Source organism: Bison bison, unplaced genomic scaffold (assembly GCF_000754665.1).
Source record: "Bison bison bison isolate TAMUID 2011002044 unplaced genomic scaffold, Bison_UMD1.0 scf7180017864077, whole genome shotgun sequence".
In the NCBI taxonomy this organism is placed as follows: Eukaryota; Metazoa; Chordata; class Mammalia; order Artiodactyla; family Bovidae; genus Bison; species Bison bison.
In genome coordinates, this window is record NW_011494649.1 from 1,448,434 (window position 1) to 1,470,356 (window position 21,923).

Sequence of the window (21,923 nt, forward strand, 5' to 3'; positions counted from 1 at the left end):
TCAAGCATGAAAAACAAAACCTAACAAAAAACAAAGTTTTTTCGGGGGTGGGGTGAATGAATAATTTGGAGAGCTGAATCTTCTCTGGTCTAAAAAAAAAAAAAGTTGGCAAGTTTCATTTTCAAAGCTCCTTTGATTTATAAAAATGAAACAAAAAAAGATTTGAAAACTATCAGTTCAGTGATTTTTTTTGGCCTAAGGGTTTTTCTTTGCTTCAAACTTGCAAAAACAGCTATTTTATAGATTAATTGACTCGTTCATTAAGAAATTTATTGAGAACCAGATATAATGCTAGGTGCAAGGAGTAGATATAAAAAGGCAGTCTCTTTCAAGAGGATGGGTAAGAAAGTGGACACATAAAAATATCAGTTAGAACTGATGATGTAAATGAAATATCAAAGCTGGTATGAAGAGTCAAGGAGGAGGGAAGAGGAGATAAATGGATGATCAATGCAATCTGTGAGTCCAACCTCAAATTAAAATCGATTTTTAAAAGAGTTTTATGATGATGCCTCAAATTTTAATTGTAAGCAGTTTCATGTTTTTCTGTTTTCAGAGTAAAATTTGGGCTTTGGCTAATGCTCTGACAGAAATATACATTATTAATGGCTACTACTGATGCTACAATAAATTATTTTGAGGCATCTTGCTTATATTTCTGTTCGGGGATAATTAATTTTTAATGGCTTCATAAACCATCATTTATAAAATCATGGACTAATGCATTATAACTATCACAAACCAAACACATAGCATTTGGTTTTTTATTAATCAGTGGGTTGTAGAAATTACGTTAGTCTTTTTTCTTTTCTTATTGATTTTTGGTAACAGGAAGAGTGGCAAAGATATATAGGCCACTTACTCCAGAGACCCTATGAAAAAGTCTTAAATCACACAGGTAATCACTAACAATTAGGATGCTGTTTTGATTAGTTGTAGAAGTACTTTACCTAGTTCAAAGTTTCTTGCATATGACTAACCATCTTAATGCAACGTTGTACTAGGCATATTAAATAGACCATTTTCTCCTAACTGCATTTTTGGTGATCACATATATGTTTGAACTATCTAAGATTCCCTTAAATGTTAATAGAACAGATAGTGCAAATAAGAAAATTATTTTTCATGAGCTCACCTGTACAGCATACCAATTCTTGATATTTGTTTAGTTTTCTAAGTGGAATTTAATCTTGTCAAAAATTAAATTGGTATCATGTCAAGTTTTCAAAGGAAAGAGAAAAGCAAAAGATTCAAACTTCTCTTCTGAGGACGGGGATTTCTCAAGAGACTGACCTTTTGATTTGGGCCAAGTTACTCGTCTATAAACATGAAAATGGAAATCATGCAGTCCTATTATTTTAAAAAGTGGTTTTAGGTGAAATTTTTAAAGATATATGAAAGTACTGTGAAATCCTATGATAAATAAAGCAACAGAAAGTTGTTTTTCAAATAGTAATCATTGGAAAGACCGATTTTAATGCTGCACCCCCAACAAACTCACGTGCAATATAGGCCTTAACTCTGCAGTTCATTAATTCAGAAAAAATATAGAAAACACTTTGTATACCTTGGTCTGTGAAGCTGTCATTCTGTAAGTTTGGCTACATCCTCCAACAATCCTCATGGTTCCTCTGCCCCATCCCAACACATATGTCATATGACCCCTATTTCTCACTTGGCTATTCAGTTAGTTATACGCCACAGCTAAAATCTCAGAAACTTATGGTATAAATGGAAAGTTGAATTTAGACTAATGATCTTCAAACTGGGCTCCACGTAACCATTAAAATCTCCTTGTGGAGGCATGAATCTCTGTGGACACATTCAAATTTGTATCCATACCATCTTCACTGGGCCACAAGCTTAATTTGTGATTTTTGGGGGGGGGGTGGGGTAATAAAATACCAACAGAAGAATTGCACACATTTGAAGAGTTTGAAAATTGCCAAGTTTAAAAATCCTTAAGGCAGCATATTTTTCACATTGTAGTAGTCTAATATAAAAAATTTCCTATGGACTACAGAAAGAAATGCAGGAAACATCCTTAATGAATGAAATCCTCACTATCAGGTTCATAGTACCTGATAGGCAGGTAACTTCTATAAAAACAAGAAATAAACTATGGAGACTTTATTCAAAGAGCCCCATTAAACAAACAAAAAGCAACAAACAAAACCCACAAAACTTGTGTTTTACCAAAGACTGCGATTCATGGGGTCGCAAAGAGTCGGACACGACTGAGCGACTGCTCTGATCTGATCTGAGTGTAAAGTGGAAAAAAAAATCAGCCAAAAAATCAAAGCAATTCAAACAAAATGTGATTTCAATCATATACAGCCATTGACAAACTTCCACATTCTGGTCTTCCACATTCCACCATTTTACTTAAACCACATTTGCTAATTCTCTACCTATTAGTCCTTTAACAGGAATGAGATACTGAAAGGCAGTGACCCCGCTTTTACTTCCAGCAGATGACAAAGTCAAAAGTGGACTCTGGCCTTGAACAGCTGTGTGCTCTGGGATGGCCTCCCCCACCCCCAACTCCCCCGACCCCTGCGCCGCAATTTTTTCTGTTGTCAAACAGGGGTAATAGCCCCCACTTCACTCAATAATAGTGAAGATAAAAGATTCACGTCAGCGTCCATCAAGGGCCTAGGAAAATACCAGTCTTGCATTAGGCACCTTTAAACCCTTAGCACAACTCCTCCCCTGGGGAGCACACTAAGCCTGCTGAGGGCAGCTGGCTCTGGCTCCCTCCCTCACACTTCAAACCCACAGTTCCTCTCCTCCCTCCTGCAGGGGCCAAGAGATACCTCCTCAGGTGTGAAGGCGATCCCTCAACTCACGGCTGGTCTCCTACATGCCCGGGCACTTTGCTCCAGGAGGTCCCTCAGAGAGGGGAGAATTATGCATTCCACGTTTTCTTCACTCTCCCTGGGCTGGCTCCTTTCTTTAAACCTTAAACATATTCTAGTTTCTTGCTTTAAAAAAGAAAGGAAACTTCTTTGACTCCACCTCCAGGACAGTCCTATCTTTTGTTTCTACTTCAAGGCCACTTTTTACAAAGTTGTTTGAACTGGCTGTGTCTGGGTCCTCACCTCCCACTCACTCCTCCGTTTACTTGAAATTTGGCTTCCAGCTCCACCAAAGCGAAGAAACGTTTGTCAGCAAATCCCCAACGATTTCCTTGTTCCTTTCAGCGGCTGCTTCTTGGGCCTTATCACATCTATAGCATTCCTAGTTCCCCGGGGCTGGGGCACTGCGGAAGATTCCCCTCTGTAACCCTGCCCGAGAGTCTGACACCGAGGCCGCCCGTCTCACCTCCCCCATATCCTTCGTGAGTTTCTCTTTCTCTGGCGATCCCCAAACGTCGGTCTTTCTCAAGGCCCACTCACTGCCTCCCTCCTTCCTTTCTTCAGCATTCTTTCCCTCGGTAAATTCATCCACACTCTCTGCGTCCACCCATAAGGTGAACAGAAAGCCCTCTTTGTCCCTACAGTTCTGGTTTACCTCTGTTTTTCCAGACTAATTGTTGATCGCCACCCTTCCCCTAAAAGTCCGAGTTAGGATGGAAACAAACGATACACTCCCCATATCACTTACTATTTGTATGCAGATGACTCCGAATTGGGGCCTTAAAAGCACAGAGGCTGAGAAGGTGGGCCCTCGAGTCAGCCCCCTGGGTTTAAACCCTGCTCCATTGCTTTATTAGCCTCTGAGACCCTGGGGTGATAATGTAATCTCTCTGCACTTAAGAAATCTTACCTACAAAACAGGAATACTAACACGGACTTCTTTTAGAATCAAGGGTTAAATGAACACATGCGAAGGCCTTTGCATACGGTCTACCATATTTTTAAGTGAATAAATTTAGCTATCTCAAACTTGTCTCCTGAGTTCCTGACGTTGTAGTGAGTAGAATAAGGTGAGTTCAGGTGAGATTTCCTAGAGGGGGGGTGGGGCAGGGGAGGAGCAAGAGGTGACTTAGTCTGTGTGGGCTTTTTATCACTTGTAAATTCTTTGGATACCACTATTCTCCCTCAAACTGAGGCTGAATTCCTCACCGAAGACTCCTGTGACCTTTGAACAATCCTTCCAAAGGTAAATATCGGTCATCCATGGGAATGACGGTGGTCTATTTTTCTGTGCACTTTCAGAGAACTGCTATACAATTTATGCTTAATATTGGCTGGGGATAACTTGGTGGAAATAAACTCTGCTTCTAAAATGCTTGGGTCAAGTCATTTTTATTTTTCATGACTGGCCATTTCCACCATTCCTAAAACATCAAAATTCTTCAGTGACAACTTGGATATGGATCAGCTCAACAGTTTCTTGGCAATTAAAAGAAAAAAAAAAAGATGTAATTTTAGAAAATACTTTAGGAATGAGAATGTTGCTATATATTTTAGGAAACTGAGCACAGTTCCACCTCTTTTAGATTTTATGGCTAACTTTTCTATTTTCCATGGATTTCTCATAATACCTACGGAAGTGTGTCTTACTTTGATTGAAACTTTTCAAAATAGGAGAGATTTTATTTTATACATGTTTTCTCATGTTTCTCAATTTCATATCTTCATTTTCATCTGATACACTAGCCTAACTACAACAGTTTGCATTTACAGACTTTGTTTTTTAACCTAGGAGATGATCCTTCCTTCTGTGCATCTCTCCAAAGCTTGTGGATGAATTACAGAGCTTGTGTATACCCAGAGGGCTTTTTCTTAAGCGCTCCCTGTTTGATCTGTGACTCAGCATTGTGTTCCCTAACCCCTTCCTCTCCTGAAATTCTGTTCCTTCTTTAAGACCCAGTTTAACATACAGTTCTAAGAGCCTTCTCTGTTCCCAGAGAGAAAAATTCCCCCCTTCCTCTGACAGATACCTTTGTTTAGCCCTTGGTTCTGGCTTCTCTGGTGGTTCAGATGGTAAAGAATCTGCCTACAATGCAGGAGACCAGGGATCAATCTCTGGGTTAGGAAGACCCCTGGAGAAGGGAATGGCTACCCACTCCAGTATTCTTGCCGGGGAATTCCATGGACAGAGGAGCTTGGCGGGCTACAGTCCATCGGGTTGTGAAGAGCCAAACATGACTGAGTGACTTTCTGCTTTATTGTATAATTAACTGTCTATGTCTTCCTACTCCAGTACATCCTAGTCCTGGGGAGCAGAAATGGGTCTCACCTATCCTTGTACCCCTCATGGACCAGTGTCTGAGGCAGAATATGGTTATTACCCATTGAGCATTTACCCTGTGCAAGGCCTCTTCTAGACTCAGGACCTAGTGAAGAAGGAACTATTATACCCATTTTATAGATGAGTAAACTGAAGCTTGGAGAAGTTATGTCAATCATCCAAGGTTGTACAGCTGCTGAGAAGAGACAGCACTCACCCCTTATGGACAGTGACTCTTCTGCTTGATTAGATAAGCATAAGATTTTGTTTTGCTTCTTTAGGAGGAAATATGGCTCCAGAGACTGAGCTTTTAACCTCAGCTATACATATATAGTGAAATCAAGAGGAAAAATTAATTTTACAAAAAAAAAAAGTTGCATATAGTTTTCCTTTTTTTTTTTCTCTGTTGATAAACAAAACAAAGCAATGCTGTGTGAACAGCTTTAAATTTTTCTTTGTGAAAACAGGACAAGTATGAAGTCAACCTAGTTTTTTACCACTTATAGTTAACAATTCTGAGTGAGTCAGTGGGAAAGTCAGGGCTGCACTAAAGCCACATTTGTGTTTCAAATGTTTCTATACTTACATTGACTACTCTAGATTCAACAGTTGAGTAAGAAGTTTCCATGATTGTAAAGGGTTGGGGTGGGGGTGATAATATTGACTAAATTACTTTCAACTGATGAACAAGTTGGATTCTGAAAATTCTGTCTCTAGGAAGGGCCACAGAAGCCCATGTAACCAGCGATGAGAGCACTAGTCTGAGTCAGCAGGCCAAAGGTTTCTGCCACCACCAGTGCTCACTTTACCTCTGTGTGTTTAAGCTTGAAGTTGGAGAAATGGCCCCTATGTTCCTCAAGGGAGATTGTCCAGAAGAGCTTTTAAAATGACATTATTTTATTATTGCTGTTGGTATTATTTTTAAACAATATTATCTAGTATTCAGATAGGTTTCTATGGGGAACAAAGGTTTTGAATGGGAAAATGGGATTCTAAGAGCCAGTTTCTGTCTGCTCCCTACCAACACTATTTGGTAGAGGGATCTGGAAGGTCTGGGTTCCCACTGCTCTGGGTGGGATTTCCCTAGGTTTCAAGCCCAAGGCTGGGAACAAGAGGAGGGACCAGGTGGAGGGGAGAGGGCCAAGGGAACTGAACGCACCACCACACCAGGGCTTTCCCAAGTCATGCTTTCCTCCCTTCAGATCTGAGTTTGGGCCTAAGAGTTTGTTCCTACTGTGTGTTCAGCAGAGCTCTTACCCCTTATCCCTCAGTAACAAAACTAATCCAACGGCACTGCCTACCTCAGGGTTAATTGTGGAAATGAAATGCTCTGTAAACTCCATGGATGTTAAATGTTATTCTGAGTCATCTCAGCATATTTGGGGGATGGGACTTAGCAGTTAAGGAAACTGTCCAGTGAAATGAAGTGTTATCTTATTATTTAAAAATTTAACTTATTATTTAGTGACATTGTTTAGTACCCTCCAAACAGTATGCTCAGTGTTTTGTCTTCTCTATTTATTCCTCTTAAGACCTGGATAAAATTGGTACTTCATTTTCTCCATTTTACACATTCAAAAATTAAAAGATTGAGTCATCTGCCCAAGGTCATCCATTTTATAAAAAGCAGAGCTAGGAGTCAAAACCGATGCCAAGCCTTTGTGGTCAACCACAACATAAAAGATTACACAGACAATAGAAACGTCATCTCTTTTCTCCAGTTCACAGCTCACTGTTTCCTTGCACTGTATGCTTTTAGAGATTTAGTGGCTTATCAGTCATGCACCCTTATTAGACAATATTACAATGATAACAGTTGTCTCTTTAGGACTCTTCAGTTAAGTGGAGGTGGGGTGGAGTGGACTAGGCTGGTGATTCCTTCCTATACATTAAGTGCCCCAAAAATGAGGATCCTAAGAAAGGCTGGTCAGAAATGTGAAAGAGTAATGCTTAAAATAAAATGGCAAAACTGAAAGTACTTACTCATTAAAGTAACTGGTGATTTAGAAATGTACTTCTCAGTTGGTCCTAGATCTTTTCCCTAGAGAGACTCCTTTCTCCGCTGGAGGTTGAAGCGTCAGGTGGGAGAGCCCAGAACCTGGGCTCAAGGCAGGTAAATTCACCTCTGGGGGCTGCTCCGTTTGTGAGCCAGCGTCTGGGGAGAAGAGGCCATTTCCGGTGGCATCTGGAGCAAATAACATAAATCAGCACTTTCTTGCGTTAGGAAGTGGAAGACTAATGACGGAAGCGTTAAGAACTGGGCAAATACGAAACAAACTGGTAAGTAAATCAAACTAGAGCTTCTTCCTGAAATTTGGCTCTTAGCTTGCTTTCATTTCACATTTCTAAGTAATCCGGGTGTAATGTCTATTGACTCTTGCTTTGTTTCATTTTAACAATTCAAACTCTGGGTTCTTATCACCCTTATTTGTGTGGTTTGTCCACAGCTGGGAAAGCTATTAGAAGGGGAAAGGGGGAAAGACTGGGGACTGGAAGCAGAAGTGAAAAGAGAGATAAGAGAAAATGATGAGAGGAAGACTGGTCCCTTTTCTAATTAATTTTTTAAAGTCAGAATCCTGAATTTTTGTATGGGGGCATTAGAGTTTACAGGCCACTTTCCAATCCCTTCCCTTGCTCCTCCCACCTCCTGTGGGTGGCAGGATAGGCCATTCTGCAGCTGCAGAAAGCAAGGGGTCTCAGCCACAGGCCTCTGGTAAACAAAGTGGCAAAGCCTCCTCTCCTGCTCCCCTGGAAACCATCAGGTGACAGGAAAGGGAAATGGGAAATGGTTCTCTGATTGATTAGATAAGCTCAGAGCTTTGTTTTGTTTGGGAAGGATCTGACTTGGAAGAGGAGTATCACTTCTACACATCCCAAGAGGAAAGAGAAGGAAGAAATAAATCAGAAAAAAAAGAAAACAAGAGGAAGTGAAGTTTTAGAAGTTTTCTCCCAAGAGTGAACTTTCTAAAGTATGTCAAACACTTTAGGATAAGGTATCTCTCCATTGCTTTAAATGGTGTAAGATACCTAAGGAACAAGAGTAACAGATTCCAAAATAGTGCTGAAATAATGTCCTTCATCCCTTGATTTTTTTTTTTTAAATTCTGTTTCAGGTAAATTGGCCTATTAAGTGATGCATTTATCTTTTCTTGAAAAATATTCCTTTACTTTGCTCACTGCTCAATGTATGGCTTAAGAATTAATCCCACACATTACACTGTTTTTATATCCTATTTTCTATAGCCACAAATCAAATTATTTCACACTTTTCCCATGAATTTAATTACAATCATTACTGTGTCTCAAGGCAGGGCTGTACCTAGAACCCAACTGATAACTTTTGTATTTTAAACTTCAGAGTGGCTTGTGACATCACTTTGAAAATGTGCCATTATTTGATTCTAGCTATTCTACAAATGAGTTGCAAATCTAACTTTAGTATTTTAAAATTCAGAGTAATTTGTGAAATAACTTTGAAAACTTGCCATTATTTTGAGTCTAGCAATTCTGTAAATGAGTTGCAGATCTTTCCAGTTCTCTAAATTCCAGCTAGTGTGTACATGGTGAGAATAAAAGAACAATTTAGAGGATGACTAAAATTCACATAATCATCCTAAGACCAGAGAACAGAGGAGCTGTAATAATGCAAATGCTAATCTCACTTGTACTCTTTAAATTCAAAATGAATTTTTTTGAGACCAAGTAACAGATTATTTCCCACAGATTTTCTTACTTCCAAGAACTTATTATGATATATGGAGAGAGTTACAATTGCTGTTCTGGCCCCATTTCATGTTCTATAGCTCAGTGAGCTGGCTTTCTCACCCAGCTTTTTCCTAAAAGATAATGAGAACTATGCATGTATAATGTTTTACACTTAAAATGTGCTATCACAATAAATCCTGGTTTACAAAGTAAGGCAAGCTCTCATTATCTTCACTTTGCAGATGGTGAAACTGAGGGAGAGCTGAAATGACATACGTCACCTTGATGGGTCAGCACAGGATGGAGCACACCTGAGTGCAGGCGGGCATGTTCACGGCCCTCTGCGGGGGAAGTCAGACAGGGTACACTGGCCTCACTGTCATCTTTACACCATTTTGCTTGTTTCTAGAAGCTACTTAATGCACAGGGTGCAAAAGTTCAAAAGGTGTATGAGAAGTAAGTTTCTTTCCCTTTCTTGTTCCCTAATCCCTTACTCTTCTTTCTAGAAACAATACTGTCACACCTTGTCTATTCTACCAGAAATATTCTCTGCAGATATTCTATATGTCTCTGAAATATTTTATTCTCTTTTTTCCTTTTGAAAGAGTAAACTTCCATTTTTATTGAAGGCTCTGGAAAAAATACAAACGCCGCGTAGAACCAGTAGTAAACTGCAAAAAATCTGGTAAATCATCCAGACTGTTGTAAGCACTTAGATGTTTGAAATGCTGTAGAAAACTCGAGAGTCACAACAGCCTATGAAAAGAGGTGGGCTACTGTCCTTTTGGATTTGGCCCTGATATCCCATCTGGGGATAACTCAGAAAGCTTGATCTTGATTTGTGATGTGGTAATTTCATGTCTTTTGATGGAGAGGACTGGAGCCAGAGCGATGATGCTATGAAATAAAGTGAACTGCCGCATGTCTGACTTTGGGGCCAAACAGACTTGGGTTTGAAACTTGATTCTTTCACTTTGGGAGTCACTTAACTCCTCTGTGACACTGCGATTTTCTCATCTGTGAAATAAGGATAGTAATAACCACTACCAAGAGGCATGGGTTTAAGGAGAAAATAGATCCAAGTACCAGGTACACTGCCATGGCTAGTAAAATATATCTGTATCATTAGTCATGGCTCATTTTATTCAGTCTTTCCCTCATTCATTCAAAGTAATTGTGGTAGGCACTGTACGAAGTGCTGGGGAGAAATCGCTGTGAATATGGTGGGGGGAAACCCCAAAAAACCCTTGCCCTTATTGAGTTGATCTTTGTGTTAGGGGAGGCAGGTAACTAAAGAGCAAGTGAAATAATATGTTAGATAAATGAGAATAGGAACATGATTGCTGGATAGGGTGAATGTAAGGACTGCGGGTTGGAATTTTAAATAGGGTGGTGACGGGGTTCATGCAGCACTTTGACATGTTAAATATTTTAAGCTGAAAGAATGTGAGAAACAGCAGGTACTGAAAAGACTCTGACCACCACCCCCACCCTTCCCCACCCAACCCTGAAGCAAGTCTAAAGACCCTGTGTGGGAAAACCTCTCTCCGTTTAAGAAAGAAACATCCTTGGACTTCCCTGATAGCTCAGATCATTAACAATCCGCAGATCCCTGGGAAGATCCCCTGTTGAAGGGAATGGGCATCCACTTCAGTATTCTTGCCTGGAGAATTCCACAGACAGAGCAGCCTGGGAGCTACAGTCCATGGGAATGAAAAGAGTTGGACATGACTGAGTGTCCTACACATACACAGCATCCTTATCTCTGAAGACAAAGGGACTCCGAGGAATTCCAATAAACAGGGCTTGCTAAGTTCCCTCAGTTCACTGCCCTTAACTCTCACCCTTTGTCCTATTGATCTTCAAATCCAGTTTGAAAACATTCAGGCCTATTCAATGGATTTGAGTTTGAACAAACTCTGGGAGATAGTGAATGACAGGGAAGCCTGGCATGCTGCAGTCCATGGGGTCGCAAAGAGTCAAATAGACTGAGTGACTGAACATCAACAAGAATCCTCCCTTTGGGTCTTCATTTCTTTAGAAAGGCTAATTTGTAACTTTTCTCTTGTTAATTTGTCTTTTGTTACAGAGATCCTGCTAAGAACAGTGCAATGGAAGTAAACAACCTTGGTTCTGAGGAGGCTGCTGTTGAGAAGTTGAGGGTGGAGGTGCGGGGATGGAGCAAACTTGGTGGAAATCTGGTGGGAGGAAGCACCAAGCAGAGAGAACGAATTGACTGGGCTGGAGAGAACAAGGGAGGAAGACACAGGAGATGGACTTTCTTCACACAGAGAAGAGAGAGGCAGATGGTGACGGAGTCCTTGGGCCTAGAAAAGAAAACATCGGTCTCCAAGGCCCTTGCTGAATCATCTAACTCCGGGGAAAACAAAACCGAACTTTAAGTCCCGCCCTGATGCTCTGGGACTTACCATCCCCTGCCCAGGAGACTTATCGCCCCCCTGCCCAAAACCTCCCACCCCCTGTTCAACTACAAATGCCATCTCAGCTGAAGATTACTGAAAACGTCCTGCCTGCCTAACATTTCCCTCATCGCTTCCACAAACCTCCCTTTAAATATGAAGCCTCCCTGATCCCTCTCACACGCAGCCTGGTCGTTAGGCCGACTGTCACCTCTCCTTGCCTGAATAAAGGTAACTACTTCTCTTGAGGTCGTCTCTCCTCCTTTTCTGCCTTGGCCCGAACTGTACCTTACAGCTGGGAATTCCCTGGTGGTCCAGTGGTTAGTTAGGACTCCATGCTTTCACACTGTGGGTGCGAGTGAGGGCTTGGGTTCCATTCCTGGTGGGATCCTGGAGAACTAAGATACCATAAGCTACACTGGGGCCCAAAAAAACAAAAATTCAGGGAGAGGGGCAGATTAAGGGTCATTGAAAGGACTTGGGCTTGTTATTTGAAAGCTGTTGTGAGGGGCTTGAGCAGAAAATTAACACCCACCTTAATAAGACTGGGATGTGAGGGAAAGCAGGAAGACCAATTAAGGAAGTTACCAAGTAATGCAGGAGTTGAGGCTTAAACCAGAGTGACATTAGCCAAGGAATGAGAAAGAGTCAGATTCTGGATATATTTTGAAGTAGAGGTGACAGGATTTGCCTGTGGAGAGAGGACGGGGTGTGAGAGAAGGGGGGAATATAGAGCTAGCTCCATGGCTCTTGGCCTGAGCACAAGAGGGACGAAGTTACTGAGATGGAGAATCTCTGGGAGAAACAGATTTGGGGGTGGATGGCTTGTTCCCTTTGAGATTCCTTGTACACATCTAAAGTCAGCTGTGGGGCGGGGATTTGGCACTGGGCAGAAAGGACTAGCCTAGAGAGAGCAGTTTGGTTTGGGTTTGGATGCTGTTGCCAATGGAGATGGTGAAGCTACAGAAGAAAAGAGGTCTGAGAATTCCTGGGAGGTCAGGAAGAGGAGAGGGAACCTGGAAAGGGCCTGAGAAGGAAGAGTCAGTGACCGCAAGAACAAAGTATAAGGTCCTGGAAGCCAAGAGGAAAACGTGTTTCAAGGGAGGAAGGATGGTCTCAGTCAGAGATAGGTGATAAGTCAAGTGGGATGTTTGACCACTGGCAGGACATTGGGTGACCTAGACAGTGTTGGGGACAACTGCTGATTACAGTGGTTAAGAGAATGAGAGAATTAGTGGCAGTGCCACCCTCCAGGAGTTAAACTATAAGCAAAGGGAAACTAAAGATGTGGGGAAGTGGGGGGAAAAGAAATTTTGTTCCTTTTAAGATGGGAACAACAGTAGCGTGTTTGTATGCTTACAGGAATGATTCCATAAACAGGGAACAAGATGCTGCAGGAGGAATGGGAGAGAATTCTGGAGCCATTCCCTTGAGTTGGTGAAAGGACTGGTCTCTAGGGCCCAAGTGGAGAGGTTGGCCTTGGATAGGACGGTGGACATTCAACCAAAGAAATGCCAGGAAAGACACAGGATGTGGTGAAGGTGCCAGCGGGTAGGGGTTTTCCTGACTGCTCTTTTCTCAGGGAACTAGGCAGCAGGGTCCAGGTCACCAACTGAGAGTGAACCTGGGGAGGGTGGTATTAGAGGTCTGAGGATGGAGAAGTGAAAGTGAAGTCAAAGTCACTCACAACTGTTTGTGACCCCATGGACCATACAGGCCTTGGAATTCTCCAGGTCAGAATACTGGAGTAGGTAGCCTTTCCCTTCTCCAGCGGGTCTTCCCAACCCAGGAAGATCTGGCGGCTTCCCAAACTGGGGTCTTCTGCATTGTGGGTGGAGAAGGTATGAAATAGTCATCTGGGGAATGAGGAGGCTGTCTACTCAATAGCATGGGGCCCCACTCAAAGCTGGGAGCCCTTACTTGGATGGGCTTCCCTGGTGGCTCAGACGGTAATGAATCCACCTGCGGTGAAGGAGACACAGGTTCAATCCCTGGATCCCTAGGAGAAGGAAATGGCAACCCACTCCTGAGAAATCCCATGGACAGAGGAGCCTGGCGGACTATAGTCCATGCTCAACAGGGGTGTTTGGTTTTCTCTAGTCTGTTTCAGCCGCAGAGGTGCAGGTACAGAGTAGGCAAAAATAATATTTATTCAGATTGGAGTTTTGCCTTTCAGTTTCTGTTTATATTAATGTGCCATTACAAATTTACAATTTGTTTTAAACCATAATTTATTTAAAAGCAAAATCACAAAAGCCCAATATTATAATTTAGTGAAAATATTCTGAATATAATGGCAGAAATGATCTTTCTTTAATAGTAACAATTTTTAATAGATCTGGCTGCAGATTTAGACTTATCTCTATATGAGCCATTATCATTTTATCTACAGTTTCCATTTTAAGGAACACTTATTTTTCTTATCTTATTTAAATGGAGTATTTCAAACAGGCTAGAAATCAGCCCACTAAATACTTATTTATAAATGCACTTATTTCAACCAGCTGGCATGGCGTGTGTCTGTGTACAAATCAATGACTGGCCACCTTAAGAAAGAGGACCAAATTTGGCAAACCACAACTCTATGTGTTTTCTTCACTTGTATGACTTGAAACAGTATACATTTTTGATCATTTCTCTTCAAATCATTTGCATTTAGCGCTTTCAAGCACATATGAATAATTTGTTTCTTTGGTGGCACAAAGTCTTCTTTGAGAGTGTGTTAAGAATTTTGAGACTGGATCAAAACTTCTCATGAGTTGAATTTGGAAACTGAACTAAATTCTGCACTAATTTAGTACATGCAAGCTTTTGCCTTATAGAGGAGCAAGGCCAGAGTTGCTGGAGTTTGGGAGCTTACAGGTTGACAAGAGCCCAACCGATGGTTTCACCAGGATGAGAGAGGAATGGAATTTATAAAGACCTCATTCTGTCAGGATTGTTTTAACTTTTCTGCAAACCTTCTTTGGAATTTTTATGTTTTATGCAATTTCTCTATTCTGCTCCAGTGTAGCTTCATAGTTCAGAGCATGGCCTTTATAGGCCAAAGAAATGAGTTCAGAGTCTGAAGTTTGTAATCTGTGAGCTGAGTGACTTTGGGAAAGTCACTAACCTCTCTGGCCCAGTTCCACTTGTGGAGATTGAATAGGCCAAAGGCTAAGTAGAGTGCTTAGCAATTGGTCTATGCTCAAATTATTCTAGGAATTAGTATACATACATCCATGCTTTAGTAATACAAAATAATTACTAAGTTATCCTAATAAATTAGCAGTATAAAAATAGATTTTTAAGTGGCTAACCATGGAGCTTGGACCAAAGACTTGGCCTCCTGAGTCTTGGTCCCCTAGTCCCAGAGACATGGTCCATAAATTTCAGGAAAAATAAAAGGTTATAAACCTTTTTCACAAAGAATAATTTAATACACTAGGAGAATTGCATCTTGAATTATTTAGCAATATTCTTTACCTTTAAATAGCATTAAACTTTATTAGAAGATTACCAACTTAGTTTTCTGAATCTAGTGTTTCTCCTTCCCCCACCTCCTCTCCCCCTCGCTCATATCACCTCTTAACCATTTGCAAGTGTACAGGGCAGTACTGCGAAGTACATTCACACTGTTGTGAAACAGACCTCTAGAACTTTTTTGTCTTACAGATCTGAAAAACTCTACCCATTAAACCGTATCTTTCATTTGCTGCTCTTCACAGCCCCTGGGAACCACCATTCTACTTTTCTGTTTCTATGAATTAGGCTGCAATAGACACTTCATGTGCTTCCCTGGTAGCTCAGCTGGTAAAGAATCTGCCTGCAATGTAGGAGACCCTAGTTCGATTCCTGGGTCAGAAAGATCCCCTGGAGAAGGGATAGGCTACCCACTCTAGTATTCTTGGGCTTCCTTGCTGGCTCAGCTGGTAAAGAATCCACCTGCAATGTGGGAGACCCCAGTTCAATCCCTGGATTGGGAAGATCCCCTGGAGAAGGGAAGGGCTACCCATTCCAGTATTCTGGCCTGGAGAACTCCATGGACTGTATACTCCATGGGGTCACAAAGAGTTGAACATGACTAAGCCACTTTCACTTAACTTTCAGACACCTCATAGAAATGGAATCACACAGTATTTGTCTTTTTGTGTCTGGCTTATTTCACCTAACATAACATCCCCAAGGTTCATCCATGTTGATGTAAGTAACAGGATTTCCTTTTCATAGGCTGAATAATATTCCACTTCCACTTCGCTAAAGGTCACCAGGTCAGCATATCTGTAAGAGCACAGTTTTGTCCAAACCCAGGCCAGCTCTCGAAGATACTCATTTTGAGATATTTAAGAGTCAGTTGACTATTTATTGGTGACAACAAAATTTCCTTTCCACGATCCATGTTGGCATAAACTACGCAAATAAAGAAGCTATATTCTAGACCTGGAAAATGCTAGGAGCATCATTTTTTTTCTTGCCCAGAGAGGCTGGCAGAGAGTCCTCTTTTACCTTTCACATTCATCATCTGTGTTTGAGAATTTTCTCTTTAAAATGGCTTTTACTTTCAAGTTGTCATATTGGAGGGGGCTATTCACAACACCGTCAGTTTAAAAATATCTGGGTATTTTGGGAATGTAAGCTGGTGCAGTCGTTACCATATGATTCAACAATCTCATTCCTGGGCGTACATACAGATAAAACTATGATTTAAAAAGATACGTGCACTCCAATGTTCATAGCAGCACTATTCACAATAGGCAAGACGTGGAAAAACCTAAATGTCCATTGACAGATGAACGGATAAAGAAGATGGGGTACAGATACACAGTGGAATACTACTCAGCCATAAAAAGGGATGCATTTGAGTCCTTTCTGATGAGGTGGATGAACCTATTATACAGAGTGATCAGATCAGATCAGATCAGATCAGTCGCTCAGTCCTGTCCGACTCTTTGCGACCCCATGAATCGCAGCACGCCAGGCCTCCCTGTCCATCACCAACTCCCAGGTGAGTCAGAAAGAGAAAGATAAATATCGTATTCTAACACACATATATGGAATCTAGAAAAATGGTTCTGAAGAATTTATTTACAGGGCTGCAATGGAGAAACAGCCATAGAGAATAGACTTATGGACATGGGGAGAGGGGAGGAGAGGGTAAGACGTACAGAAAGAGTAACATGGAAACTTATATTACCATATGTAAAATAGATAGCCAACGGGTATTTGCTATATGGCTCAGGAAACTCAAACAGGGGCTGTGTATCAACCTAGAGGGGTGGGATGGGGAGAAAGATGGGAGGGAGGTTCAAAAGGGAGGGGACATATGTATACCTATGGCTGATTCATGTTGAGATTTGACAGAAAACAACAAAATTCTGTAAAGCAATTATCCTTCAATAAAAAAATTTTTAAAAAAAAAGGTATGGTACAGATACAGAATGGACTACTACTCAGCCATAAAAAAGAATGAAATAATGGCATTTACAGAACCATGGATGGACCTAGAGATTATCATACTAAGTGAAGTCAGAAACACAAGGACAAATACCATATGGTATCACTTGTATATGGAATCTAAAATATGACACAAACAAACTTATCTGTGAAATAGAAACAGACTCACAGACATAGAGAACAGACTTGTAGTTGCAACAGGGTGGGCTGTGGGGAGGGGTGCATTGGAAATTTGGGATTAGCAGATTCAAACTATTATATATAGAATGGATAAAAAGGAAGACCCTACTGTATAGCACTATATTCAATATTCTGTGATAAACTGTACTGGAAAAGAATATGAAAAAGAATGTATATATGTGTATAACTGAACCACTTGTATAAAAAAGTTAATATTTTAAATCAACTATACTTCAATAAAATAAAACTTATTTTTTTAATGCATGCTTTTAAGTGGTGTTATATGTTAATTCTAAGAATGCTAACATTATTTGCTGAAACCAAAATGCTCACCCTTCATCTGTGTGCATGGAGGATTATGGATGCAGTAATTTATTTTCAAAGCTTCTGAAACTTCGTCATACAACATTTATAGAGGCAAGTTCTAATATCTTAAATATTGGATATTTAAATATTAACTGCAGTTAATTAACATTAACTGCAAAATTCCTGACCATGAAATTGTCTTCTTATGGGAGGTAGAAATTGCTTAATATTTTTGATGCATGCTACTCTTCCTTTCCTTTTTTTTTAAGATAAATCTCCATGAGTGCCTCCAGAGCCAGGTGCAGTGCCTGACACCAGTGGGTACAAGGTGGAGTAAAATATAGTCTCCTTGTTCAGGAGCTCCCTGTCAGTCACAGAAGCAGAGGATTATAATTCAATGTTGGAAATGCGGTTACAGCCTTATGTTAGGGCATCACTTCTATCACTGAAAAAGGATTTGAAACATCTTAATGAAGATATGAAAATGACTGAAAATAGCACTGTGAAAAGTGGCTTCCGGTTAGACTCTCTTCCTAAAGACATTTGCCTTGTAAAGATAATGAGTGCCCCAAACAGCATCACTTGCTTTGTATGTCAGCTGTGCATCACTGTTCCGTTCTACCAGTAAAATGGTAGGCTTTTAAATATTTTTCCAAATTATCATTCACAAAAATCACGCCTTCCTTGCCTTCCTTTCTTTCTCCTTTAGGCTGTTTCTTCCCTTAACACATTTCGTTGTTGAATCTCTGAAATACATTTAAATAAGTGAAAATGGAGAACTACAAATTGCTCCTATTTCTCTGATGTTCACCAGTTTAACCTATGAGTCATATGTCAACATTCTGTTTTCTTTGTCATGATTTCTAACTGTTGTATAACTGTGGACTTAGTCACTTGATACATTGGTATCAGAAGAAAAAGATTCTGTGTTTATGTTCCATATATGCATTTATTCTTGGTGATGGAAGCTAATTAAATCTCAGAGTAGTTTTAAAATACATGACAAAAATTGCTAAGAAGAAAGAAATCTCTCTTTGCTGCTGGTTGAATAAACTCTGAGACTATGCAAGGACCCAATTTAAAATTAGTTCTAAACTAATGGTCTTATTCCCCCAGTGTGTTGTTCTTCTCAGTAAGTGAAGCCAACATTCACTTAATTGCTCCATGACAGAAATTACAAGGTCATCTGTGATTTCTCCATTGCCTTCATCCACCCAGAATAGAGTAGATTCTACCTGCTGAACCAAGCTTGGTTCAGTCCCCTGCTCTCCCTACAGCCTGGACCTCAGCTCAGATCTGCAGTCCTGCTGTGGCTTTCTGATTTATCTTCCCAACTATAGTCTCTTCTTCCTCTGCCCATTCTCTGACCTACTGTCTTTGCTGTTTCTAAGATGTAGATCATACACTTTCACTTCCCTTTCATAGGCTGAATTTAACCTGCTAAATCATGTCAAAATTTTTTCTGAAACCAGGCATGTTAGCCAAATACATGGTATGACCTCTATGAGGCATGCAGATCCCAAAGTGACAAGGCATCTGGGTTTCCTTAGATCACAAGAATAAATAATAACGGACACTTCCTGAGTATAGTATTCTGAGTACTTTGAGTCTATTAATTCCTTTTACAAAGTCAACAGTAATAATCCCTGCCATCATTTATTAGGAATCTACTTTCCATCCAGACATTAGGTGTCCATTAGCTGTCACCTTTTACCTTGCTTTTTTGGCCATGAGACATAAGGAGTCTTGGCTTCCTGGCCACAAATTGAACCCACTGCCCCCTGCAGTGGAAGTACAGTCTTAACAGAGGAACCACCAGAGAAGCCCCAGTTGTTCCCTTTTAAACCACTCTGCAGGATAAGTTCCTACCTCCGGGAAGGAGATGAAATGAGGGGAAGGATTTCTGAGAGGGTCAGGTGTTGCCCCAGGCCAGTCAGCTAGGAAGTAGTAAGGTCCAGAGCCAGCCCACACCCCACAGTCCCTGCTCCCTGCCCACCCTCGGCACTGGGCACCGCACCACTTACACGCTTGTAGTGGTGCCGCATCAAGGAAGGTGATGGAGAGGAAAATTAAAACACTGTGACCAAGACAGGCCGGCTGTTTTGACTTAGGACCTGTGGGGAACAAACCTGGCGCTGAACTGACTTCACCAAATCCCTCACTTAACGTGTGACTGTTTTGGTTTTGGGCTTGTGTCTGGTTACGGCAGGCTCAGAAGTCCTGGACCTTTGGTGGAGTCATAGAATGTTAGCCTCCAGGATGAAACTGTCTCTTGCAGAGCGTGATTAACCACAGACAAAATTTTAGGAGGAAGTAGGCTAAGAAAAATCTGCAAATCTTGCCTGTCGTCTGCGGAGGCTGTCAAACAAAACTAGATGAGGAGCTTATCATGTCTTTAAGTGGGAACCCCCCCAGATGCTTTGTCTGAATAAAATCTCTCGGTGGATGCCTTAAGAACAAGTGGTATATCCTTCATGGCAGGGGACCAGCTCACCAGCCTGAGGTAATTGTTTTACCTTGGCGCTGTGTCTGCTGACGAGGAACGCATACTTACAGGTTCAGGCAAGGACGAGTTCCTTATTGTCATGTCCAGTCATGGCTTAGTCCCGGAGGAGGAAGGAAGAGAGGTCAGGGGGCATACCACACTGTCACTCGTGCTAAGAGGAGAAGAAGGCAGTGGGGAGCTCCTCTTGGCCACTTGCCGATCTGCTGGGTCATCCTCCTCCTATCAGGAGAGAGACGGCACTTCCGTCAGCGGGCTTGGGTGGGGGCAGCCACCTCAGCCAGCTGGAGAGCATGGCCCTGTGGCCTCGGGCTGCTGGGGAGCTGGCTCGGGCTTCCTCTTTCGTGGAGCTACTTTCATAGAGTCCTGACCCTTTTCTGCGCTCCGGGTTGAGCCCGGCTGCTGGCTCCCCACTTCATCTCAACCAATCTCACCCACTTCCTCAGACCAATGCTAGGATTTCCTAATCATTTCTTTTACATTTGGGGACAAAGATCTAAACTAATTGAGCCCTCAGTCTCTCACTTTCTGCTTTAAGTCCTTTCTCTTGGTGTTTGGACCATAAGAGACCATTTAGGACCTGAAAAGATTTTTCCCTGAAGGTTCTCAGCCAGAGACCACCAGGGTCACCTTGGTCTACACCTTCTCATCATGAGCTCTGGGTTCTCTGTTTGCTGGCATCCCATTTAAAGTCCTTGCCGACCTGAGCCGGGAGACATTTTGTCCAGATGCCATGAAGTTGGCTCCAGTTCTTCTGGATGAATCTATCAAAGTCCCTGGGCATTAGGACAGACATCTAGTTACAGGGAAGCAGACACTGCTAAGCTAGCACTCAAATCTGTTTTTTCACTTTCTTTTTCAACATACCAGGTCCTTTAAAAAACTAGGATTTTAAAAGTAATTAATATAGGGTGCACAACATGAAAATACAGTTTTGCCTTGTCTCCAGGAGGCTAAAGGAATGACCAAGGAGAGAAGATAGAGAGTAAAACACCCTAGGCCTTATGCCAACTGTTGATCATATTATGGCTCACATTTACTAAGACCTGTTTCTGTTCCTCTTCCTGTCTGCGCCCTCCTCTCTGATCTCCCTTTCCTTCATTTTCATAAAAAATAACTATTGTCTAGGGAAACTTCCCTGGTGGTCCAGGGTTAAGACTTCACACTTCTACTTCAGGGGGGTATGAGTTCGATCCCTGGTCACGGACCCAAGGTCTGTATGCCACACAGTGTGCCCCTCCCCCCAAAACGCTATTGGCTAAATGAATTGCTTACTACAACAATCTATGCTGTGCTGTGCTAAGTCACAGTCAGTCGTATCTGACTCTGCAATCCTATAGACTGCAGCCAGCCATGCTCTTCTGTCCATAGGATTCTCCAGGCAAGAATACTGGAGTGGGTTGCCATGCCCTCCTCCAGGGGAATCTTCCTGACCCAGGGATCGAACCTGTATCTCTTAACCTCTCCTGCATTGGTAGGCGGGTTCTTTACCACTAGTGCCATGTGGGAAGCCCATAACCATCTACATCTAACCTCGATTACAAGGAAGGTAAAATGATTAGGGAGGTAACTGAACTAGGGTATCCAGATTCAATATACAGTACTTACAGCTAAATTAGGAGGAAATGTTATGGCTTGACTGTGGAAATCAGCTTATTTGTAGACAATGAGGCAAGTAAATGAGGAAGAGAATTAGAGCCATCGGAGCCTTTACCTTTAAAAGTGTGACCTGCCTGTCCCAGCAGGCTCTGGGGGATTAAGGAAACTAGGCAGCAAGTAAGGACAGGGGCTGATCCAGAGCCTGCTACATACTCCCGGAGCACGGCTATGCTTGAGAACCAGCCCAGGAGGTGTAAGCTCCAGTGGCTATAGGGATTAGATGTGAGATGGAAGAGGATGAAAGAGCAGGGTCTATTCTTTGTATGGACACCCACTTTGCATACTAAACATGTAGGAATAGTCTTTGTTTCCTCGAAAAATTGCACAGCCAGCCCTCTCATTTCATGTGTTCCATCTATATCCATGGATTCAACCAACTAAGAATAGAAAATATTATTAAAAAAAAAAGAAGAAATTCCTGAAAGTTCCAAAAAGTAAAACTTGAATGGCCCATGTGCTGGCAGATATTTATATAGCATTTACACTGTATTAGGTATTATAAATAATTCAGAGCATTTAAAGTATATAAGAGGATGGGC

General features: G+C 41.6%; 1 protein-coding gene and 1 long non-coding RNA gene across 10 annotated transcripts in view; one reads left to right on the forward strand and one right to left on the reverse strand.

Annotated features, from left to right (window-relative positions):
- PCED1B (PC-esterase domain containing 1B) overlaps window positions 1–21,923 on the reverse strand; it is a 166,098-nt gene that overhangs the window by 22,708 nt on the left and 121,467 nt on the right. For 6 of the 9 annotated variants that reach the window (XR_825076.1, XM_010837525.1, XM_010837524.1 and 3 more), the window contains 2 exons: window positions 19,777–19,947; window positions 7,162–7,363 (listed from right to left, as the gene is read on the reverse strand). The gene's annotated coding sequence lies outside the window, so the exon portion shown is untranslated. The other 3 variants (XM_010837528.1, XM_010837527.1, XM_010837526.1) reach the window with 3 other exon arrangements.
- Window positions 7,360–12,181, forward strand: LOC104986836. Its single transcript, XR_825075.1, has 3 exons — window positions 7,360–7,458; window positions 9,126–9,339; window positions 10,973–12,181. It is a non-coding gene; the product is annotated as an uncharacterized LOC104986836 (long non-coding RNA).